The 10336-nt window shown below is 41.3% G+C and overlaps 1 non-coding gene across 1 annotated transcript; it reads left to right on the forward strand.

Annotated features, from left to right (window-relative positions):
* The first annotated feature begins 8849 nt into the window (after nucleotides 1-8849).
* TRNAK-UUU (transfer RNA lysine (anticodon UUU)) lies at nucleotides 8850-8922 on the forward strand. The gene has a single exon. It is a non-coding gene; the product is annotated as a tRNA-Lys (tRNA).
* The last annotated feature ends 1414 nt before the right edge of the window (nucleotides 8923-10336 follow it).

Consider the following 10336-nt stretch of genomic DNA (forward strand, 5'->3'; position numbering starts at 1 on the left):
GCATTCTGATTACATCATCTCCAGCAACCTCGCACTTAGCCCCTCATTTTCACAGATAACATTTTCATATTTAAAAACTCACTCATCCAAACACTACCCTTCACACACACACGAGATTAAAAATTACCATAAATAATGCACTTTCTTTGTAACTTGCACCACGAACTTCCCTCGTTCTGCAGTCGGCTATAACTGTCTGATGCGTCTCCCAGAGTGGTTTCTCTCCCCGTTGTTTCAACAAGAACAGGTGTTCGGCCGATAAGGGAGTCGAACTATTTTGAATCGCTTCCCCCAGACCTTCTTCACTTACAAGAGTACAGGAAATGATAAAAATAAAATCTGCTGTGTATTTTTTCAACCAGCCTACACCTTCCCAGTTCGTCTGCAAACGTTCACAGCTTCTCCAATTCACTTTTCTTCTTACTAAATATATGGACTTTAGCCACGAACATGTATTGAAATATTGTCGGTCAATCTGGCGCGAAATTCTAATGACGGCGGGCACAAGCTCCCGCGGCTTCAAGTTCCAGATCGACACTGAAAAATCTACGGTGGGGGGTTTCTTTTATAATTTCCGGAAGGACGCTATCCCCTCTATGAGGCTCGGTTGTGAAATCTGCCAAATTTGCTTCTAATAGACCAATTTTGATAAGACTTGTCCCAGAACTCAGGACAGACTTGCACTTATGTTCGATGTTAATTTTATAATTTTTCTACACTCACAACATGAGAAATAAATTGTTTCTGCCCGTGCGTTTCGCGCGTTTTTCTTCTGCCCACGACCTTGGCACGTGTAACTAGCTCGCTGTTCTCACGCTAACACACACTTGGGCTTAACTGCATCTAAATTGTCCCTGGTGTCACTACCTTCACAGAGGGTGTATGAATAATTTTGCTTATATATTTCTTCCTTTACTATCTTGTCAAAATCCCTCGTTGTGCAGAATTCATTAATTTAGAAAATTGTCGGGCACTCGAGTTCCACCGAGGTGTCCCGGCAATCCACGAGCTCGCCTTGCGGGAACCTTCCCACGCAACATCGGGCTCTTGGGAGCGCAAAATGGCTGCCCTCAAACATACAGTCGTTTCTGAATACCAAATAAATATTTGAGAAAAATAAAAAAATTTTCTCACCGTAGAATTATGGGTTCATAATCCACCTACAACCACGAAATGTTTACCCAGAAAGGGGAAATATTTAAACAGATATATTCCTTCAAAATTCTAAAGTATACATGGGAATTTTGATACAGATGAACCATGATTCTACGTAAACTTTCCCAGCCGATCTCACTCTTGACGTAGGGCTCTGTTATTTTCACGTATTTCCCTGTTTTCTTCTTCCAACAATAGGATTGCGTTACAGATGTCATCAACAAAGTCTTCTCTTAAGAATGAACATTGTAAACATTCAGCGTCTTCCTCTTCTTTACTCCCACTGCTTGCCTGTCCTTGGAGTTGTGCCTCGACCTGTCTTCCTCTCGACGTGACGATCATATTTACTGGTTGTACCTCTTCTTCTTCTTCTTCTTCTTCGGTGACCATTTCCCCAGCTGGCAAGGCTGCGTCATCCTGTAGTGGAATTCTTTCTTCGGCTCTATGATAAACCTTTAAGTTTAATTGGGTTGCCTTCATCATTTTATTGGGAGTTGCTAGGAGTCTATTTCTGGCTGTTATCGATGTTATGTGCGTCATTTGGTTGTCTCTGCCGCCTGCCTCTCTCTCTCTCTCTACACCTGTTATCTGCATTTCACTGAAGGGGCTCTCCGGCATATCTTTCCTTTATCAAAGAAACAATGTTGACGGGCTGTAACATCTACCCACAATAATGGTGCTTTCTCGACGTATCCATCAGCTGTCCTCCATCCACGTTCTTCATATATCTTGGCCTCCAGGACATCTTCCATCAGATCCTCAAAGAATTCCTTTACATTTAGGTGCGGGTCTTCCTTCAATTGGTAAAACTGGTCCTGATATCTCCCAGTCCTATTAAAGACGTTCGCGATCCTTAAGTTTTGAGATTTTCTCGCCTCAACGTACAAATTATGGCCTTTAGCATTTGCGTCATTTTCAACTTTCAATTGACTACCAAGGTCTAGATTATGATCCTCCACAGCTTGACTCACATTTCCAACCATCTTTGGTTGCCTGTCCGCTGTACTGATCTCATCACTAACTTCACTCTCCTTGAGTTTGACCTTCTCGTCCGTCTGCTCCTGGGCTAGGGTATTCTTTCTCGAATCCTGTTCACACTGACTATTGACATCCTCGGAATCTTTGGTGTGGACGATCCTACTCTGTTTATCGTCATTAACGTTCTTTCCCATTTCATCTGCTCCCTCTTTGAATTCTGGACCACCAATCTCAGTCTCTGGAATCTGATTCTCAAGTTGCACGTGTCCATCGGTCATTTCTTTAGGGCCTACCTTTGAACCATTATTATTTCTCTTGCAAACATTTCGTAACTCACCCACACTACTCTTTAAATCGTTAAAAGTGTCTTTCAGGCTAACCTTCAACTCATCTACCCCACTCTTTAAATCATCATGACCTTTCTTCAAACTAGCTCGAAAAGCATCCATACTACTCTTTAACTCCTCAATCTTACTTAACCGATTCTCATTATGAACCTTCATGTCCTCTCTCAACTTATCATTCCAGCTATCCAACTTACTATGTAAACTCTCCATTTTACTTATCCGACTCTCATCACGAACTTTCATGTCCTCTCTCAACTTCTCATTCCAGCTATCCCATTTACTATGCAATCTGTCTATCTTACTATCCAAGTTCTCATTGAACTTTCTATGTAAACTCTCATTATGAACTTTCATGTCCTCCATCATCTGCATTAGCAGATTCACGGTCACCTGACCTTCCATCTCACAATACCACAAAGAATACAATAATGAGTACGCTGGCTGTTGATGCAACCAGAATACTCCAAACTACTAAGGAAAGAATTCACTATCTACTGCGTTTTCACATACAAACGCTGTTATAATTTAATACCGAAACTGACAACATTCCAACAGTTGTCTTATAAAATTTTGTTTACATGGCTGGTATCACAAAATTGTTTAATGAAAAGGAAATTCTAAAGTTAATAAGTTACTCTGGATAAATATCCCAAATGGTTTCGCTTCCGTAAATTAAGTAAATGAAGAACATGTTAACGCATAAACTTTGAATGTAATTCAGCGTTACCACTTCCAAAATTTATATTGGCAACATGACATAAGCTTCAATACAGCTTTAAATACTGGTTTCCTAAAATGCATTGTGACTGTTATTATTATTATTATCTACCAAGTAGTTACGCTCCTCATTAAACGTGTTAATATCTAGCACTCTCATTGGGCATAATTCGTTTAACTGTGGCTCAGCCATAATTTTCACCCGCTTGTATTATTTATAATGTGGCTTAAGCCTCAACATTATTTTATATTTTTCTAACATTTATTTTCAATGGATAATTTCATTATCGTTATCGTGGCATCGTATCGTTATCGCGACTTTGGGCTCCTCATCGTTATCGTGACATTAAGGCCCCAAAGTTGATGGCGCCACTTCTACTGAGGCCCAACGTGTACTATTATTCTACCATTGGTCATCATTTAACTGATGTCAACCAACATGACTCGTAGTTCTTCCTTTAATGCACTCAAGCCCTCTCTGTTAAGTGACTTAAGCCATCACGTTGGTGTTATTTCTTACTGTCCTCCAACGTGGAATATTATCGTCCTCCTCATCGTGACTTAAGCCCCACAGTTGGCGCGACACTTCTACTGAACCCTTGAACTTACCATTCCATCGTTGGTCGGCCACGGCTGCTATAGTAGAACAATTTAGAACTCTTAAATCTTGGGTCGTTGCGGGGATAAATTCGGTCACGATCTTAACCAAACGATGGGGTTCAGAAGAGAGCCTAACTACTTGAAATGAGGAGCAAAAATGTGCTTACTAACTTTTATTAAACTGAAAGAGCACGATAACATCGTTAATTTAATATGCATTCTTGCCACAAAAATATATAAAAAATTGAATTATTAATTTTTGGAAAGTTCCAAACACAGTCACATTACATCACGTCACTTCGTTTCTTCCAATGTCGAAGAGTTGCTTCGGAGAAGCTAATATGTTAGTGGACAGCGAAACTGAAAAACTGAAAAAGGGAAGACCTGAAAACCGGGCGCCTATTTTCCAAACAAGAACTGAGAGTTAATCCACACGATCCGTGGAAAATCTGACTTTCAACCATTAGAACGCCTGATTTTCTCTTAATTAAGGTTATCCACCAGTCAAATACCCTTCACGGATACGGAACATCCGCCGAATGGACCCTTAATCGAACCAAACTGACTATCAGTTGCTTTGGATAGGTTGCGAAATATTATGGGAAAGCATGGTGTTCACTACAAGTTAATGGCATCATTCACAATTGAAATAAAATTCCACCATGTATTTGTCATTCATGACACCCTTAAGTGATACGTTAATCCCGATGCTAACTGTGCATCACCCAAACAACTGTTCGGAAGGAACCAACAACAACATGATCCGAGAGGATCTTACGTTAAGTCGTTCTAAAGGAACAAAAACTGCGAAATGCAGGAAACACTTACTAATCATGCATTTATAAGAAATGCCAAACACTGAAGTTAACCAAAAAGTGAAAAGTCACTTGAAAATATTATTATTAAACCGATTTTCAGGTTAGAAATGGAATTATTATGCTTAATAAAATTACCAGTCCACGCTAAAATTTACTATAATTTTAAGGAATTCTTTCCCTTGACAACAATGCTACCAGTACAGATCTCTCTATTTACTGTCTGTCCCAACACACTACCGGTAAAGTGATTACTTACTTACCTACTATGAATAAGAATGAAAATACGACAAGGTGAAAATAAAATAAAATACTGGCTGACGAATCGAAACCACATTCGCAACTCAAGTCTCATTCTAAAACACTGAGTGTCAATATGCACACTATCAAACGAAAAACAGACGTCAAACGAGAAACAATGAAGTTCGTAAAAATAAATTAACATCTCAAAGTCATACAGCTTAACACGCACGAAGAAACACAGTAAAAATATTTAATCTAGATCGGGTCGATGTCCCATACTTGGACAGCCCTCATTTATCAACAACAGTCCCGTTATCTCAATGAGAGCTTCGCATAGACCCTCTACAATAAATCATATCGTACTGTAACTGCTACCTTCCCCCAGGCCACTTCACAAAAGAAATAAAAGACAGGAACATCTAAACCGAGACTTGAGTGTGTACAGCTACCATCCCAGACCTATCGTCGGGCTCACTTGAAATCTGTACACCCTAAACCTAATCAGTATATACATGATGCCTTCCAAATCCTATCGTCGGGCGTGACCTAGGACGTCTCATCACCAATGACTCCAAGAATAAACACGTGACGTCCTAAATCTATCGTCGGGCGTCAAAGTGGGTCGCACCACGTCTCCCTTAACATATCAGGCGAACCGCAATTTCCAACAAACCTCCAACAGTAACACTGAATCTGGTCAGACAAAAAAATACGCACGACGGAACCACGTCTCTATTATCAAAAGAATGCAAGTCGAAACACTGTAAGTACCTACCTCTCGAAAAATACAACAAGTGTCTACCTCATCATAATATGTGAACTCAAAAATAAATAGACGTGACGAACGATTCTCCACCTCGAACACAATCTCAGCCTGTGCACTGAAGTGTCAGGGCTGCCAATGAAAATTCCCAACACACGTTTCCCTTTTAGTGGATGCCTTCAAAATAATAATCATCACCATCACATTCGAAATTCGCAGATCGCCTATCATCAATTCCAACCATCTTATCCATGACCTCTCCAATGAACAAATTAAATATAACCCAACCGTGTGTCCAAAGTGCTCTTTAATCCTGGAGGCCGTACCTTATCTTAACAAAAATCACTGGATGTTTACTACCCAGACCTTTACATTTTACTAGAGTCGTTTTCACTTGGAATCATTCTATAAATTTACAATGCTTCACATCATAGTCGTCTCAAGTTCGGATTGATTGCGGAAAACAATACAGCCTGTTTCACACAGCCTGTTCCTAAATACTTCCTCTACAAAAATGTCTCAACACTCTTTCTCATCGCTTTATTTCAGCGGTAACACTTCTCTCTCATCTTCACGTACATATAAATTCATCGCTTTCAATCCCTTTTCCTTCAAGACCCCTTTTCATACTTCGATCCCCTGGTGAAAACGACAACCATTTTTAAGCACATCTCTGACTTTACTATAATTACGACTTTCGAACCTCAAAAATCCAAGAGCACACATCGACCTTTCGCAACATTGGTATACACGATGTCTCAAAATTTTCTTCCCATTAATGACTGTGACTCTAACAAATTTTATTGACATTATCTAAATATGCCTACGATCCTTGTAAAAATAACTGGTTAAATGAAATTTGACATAGAAGAATTTCCTTATCCCGCGGTAGACATTATTATTATTATTATTATTATTATTATTATTATTATTATTATTATTATTATTATTATTATTATTATTATTATCGACCAGCATTTCTGAATGCAACTGACACCTGAAATTACAATATTCGCCACGACAAATTTACACTTATAACGTTCACAAATCCGCACTTTGAATGATATCTCATCTCAACACAAAATTTTAAGCGTCGCATTTTACCGTTCTTGACATGAAATTTACACACTGAAAATTTTCACACGCTGACCAAAATTTACAACGCCTTTCGCCTGATAATTACGCATATCACCCGACAATCATCTGGAAATTTGGTTAGGACAGACAGTAACTAACTAAACTAACTACAACATAATATAAAATAGACAGACCTGCACAATGGTGACATTCTCAGCATTCTGATTACATCATCTCCAGCAACCTCGCACTTAGCCCCTCATTTTCACAGATAACATTTTCATATTTAAAAACTCACTCATCCAAACACTACCCTTCACACACACACGAGATTAAAAATTACCATAAATAATGCACTTTCTTTGTAACTTGCACCACGAACTTCCCTCGTTCTGCAGTCGGCTATAACTGTCTGATGCGTCTCCCAGAGTGGTTTCTCTCCCCGTTGTTTCAACAAGAACAGGTGTTCGGCCGATAAGGGAGTCGAACTATTTTGAATCGCTTCCCCCAGACCTTCTTCACTTACAAGAGTACAGGAAATGATAAAAATAAAATCTGCTGTGTATTTTTTCAACCAGCCTACACCTTCCCAGTTCGTCTGCAAACGTTCACAGCTTCTCCAATTCACTTTTCTTCTTACTAAATATATGGACTTTAGCCACGAACATGTATTGAAATATTGTCGGTCAATCTGGCGCGAAATTCTAATGACGGCGGGCACAAGCTCCCGCGGCTTCAAGTTCCAGATCGACACTGAAAAATCTACGGTGGGGGGTTTCTTTTATAATTTCCGGAAGGACGCTATCCCCTCTATGAGGCTCGGTTGTGAAATCTGCCAAATTTGCTTCTAATAGACCAATTTTGATAAGACTTGTCCCAGAACTCAGGACAGACTTGCACTTATGTTCGATGTTAATTTTATAATTTTTCTACACTCACAACATGAGAAATAAATTGTTTCTGCCCGTGCGTTTCGCGCGTTTTTCTTCTGCCCACGACCTTGGCACGTGTAACTAGCTCGCTGTTCTCACGCTAACACACACTTGGGCTTAACTGCATCTAAATTGTCCCTGGTGTCACTACCTTCACAGAGGGTGTATGAATAATTTTGCTTATATATTTCTTCCTTTACTATCTTGTCAAAATCCCTCGTTGTGCAGAATTCATTAATTTAGAAAATTGTCGGGCACTCGAGTTCCACCGAGGTGTCCCGGCAATCCACGAGCTCGCCTTGCGGGAACCTTCCCACGCAACATCGGGCTCTTGGGAGCGCAAAATGGCTGCCCTCAAACATACAGTCGTTTCTGAATACCAAATAAATATTTGAGAAAAATAAAAAAATTTTCTCACCGTAGAATTATGGGTTCAACCCCTCACTGCAAAGTGTTGCCATGAGGCAACATATCACGTTTCACAGATACAGATGGACAGCCGTTGTTTTGCGGCACACCTTCAACTGTACAGGCTATCAAACATATACTATACCAGTGAAGCATTGTGGGTTTTTTAATATATCAGGTGTCAAAATAGCCCCAATACCAAGGAAGAGGCCCACGTTCGATACCCGGCTCTGCCACGAAATTTGAAAAATGGTACGAGGGCTGGAACAGGGTTCACTCAGTCTCGGGAGGTCAACTGAGTAGAGATGGGTTCGATTCCCACCTAAGCCATCCTGGAAGTAGTTTTCCGTAGTTTCCCACTTCTCCTCCAGGTAAATGCCGAGATGGTAGTAGGTACCTAACTTAAGGCCACGGCCGCTTCCTTCCCTCTTCCTTGTCTATCCCTTCCAATATTTCCATCCCCCTGCAAGGCCCCTGTTCAGCATAGCTAGTGCGGCTGCCTGGGCGAGGTACTGGTCATTCTCCTGAGTTGGATCCCGCGACTAAGGGTCTGAAGCTCCAGGACACTGCCCTTGAGGCGGTAGAGGTGGGACCCGTCGCTAAGTCCGAGGGAAAAACTAACCCTGGAGGGTAAGCAGATAAAGAAAGAAAGAAAGAAAGAAAGAAAGAAAGAAAGAAAGAAAGAAGAAAGAAAGAAAGAAAGAAAGAAAGAAAGAAATAATTAGCTGCACTGTATGTTTAGGTCTCGCACATACAGCTAAGGATCTGAAATGCTTCAACTGTCAGCCGGAACAGTTACGCCCTGCTGCGCAGAGCCCGAATAGCTCAGTCGGTAGAGCATTAGGCTTTTAACCTAAGGGTCCAGGGTTCAAGTCCCTGTTCGGGCGACTATTTTTTTATGCGGCATACAAAACTTCTTTTTCTCAATCGATGATGATGATGATGATGATGCTTGTTGTTTTAAGGGGCCTAACATCGAAGGTCATCGGCCCCTAATGGTACGAAATGAAATAACAAAAATTTCAAACGCATCCACTGACCAAACTGAAATAAAAAATGTCATGAAGAATGAATGGATGGACATGAACCTTACAAAGACAAACAAACAAACAAACAAACAAACAAAAACAGTGGATCAGACACAAAAAAATATCGTGAATAATAGTATTACTGACCAAGGGACCACTTATAAAGCACAATGATGCTAATAAACTTATCGGTAGTAGACGAGAACCATGATATTTCTCAAGCTGCGGTACTAATCAAAGGTAGCGTAAACTCACGGTGTTCCACACAAGATGGTACTACTCACAAGTATTGTACTTCGTACAGGTAACGCAGACCTATGGTGTTTTGCACACAATGGCGCCACTTACAGCCAACGCAAATCGATGAGTTTCCTCACCTAGGTGTACTAGTCACGGGTGCCGGTCCCAAGGGCCCCGTGGTGTTCCTCACATAGTGAGTACTAATCACAGGCAACGCAGACCCACGGTGTCGCTCATATAGCGGTACAACTCACAGGCTACGCCCAGACCCGCGGTGTTGCCCACAAGGGTACAACGCACGGGTACTGGAATCCACCTTTTTACTGCAACTAATCACAAACCCCTTTCGAACCAAGCTAGTGATACTACTCGCAAGTACATGCAACCCATGGTGTTCCCCGCATGATGGTACGAATCAAGAGTAGTTTCATGGTTCTAATTCAATCATTCCTTGGTCGCCCCTAGTAGTCGTCTCTTACGACAGGCAGGGGATACCGTGGGTGTATTCTTCGTCTGCCTCCCCCACCCATAGGGGGTGTGTGTTTGGTCCGCGAGAGGTATTTTATTTCCCTCAAGTCCGCCGGCAAGCCGATTAGCACCCCCCTATCCGCCACCTGGGACGCGCCACGTGGGAGTATCACCTCTCCCCGTGCTACGCCTGCGTAGCAGGTTCGTGATTTCTCAATCGAATCATGTGGTATCAGTTTCCTCAAACAAAATCTAACACATAAATGAAGCTTAACTACTCATGTAGTCCTCCTTTTCTTCCAAAATTAACAATATACCACTTCTTTCTTTCTTTCTTTCTTTCTTTCTTTCTTTCTTTCTTTCTTTCATAATCTGATTACCCTCCAGGTTGGTTTATCCCTCGAACTCAGCGAGGGATCGCACTTCTACCGCCTCAAGGGCAGTGTCCTGGAGAGTGAAACTTTGGGTCGTGGGATAAAACTGGGAAGGAGGACCAGTACCTCACCCAGGTGGCCTCACCTGCTATACTGAACAGGGGCCTTGCGGGGGGGGGGATACTGGAAGG

This window comes from Anabrus simplex, chromosome 4, assembly GCF_040414725.1.
Source record: "Anabrus simplex isolate iqAnaSimp1 chromosome 4, ASM4041472v1, whole genome shotgun sequence".
NCBI lineage: Eukaryota > Metazoa > Arthropoda > Insecta > Orthoptera > Tettigoniidae > Anabrus > Anabrus simplex.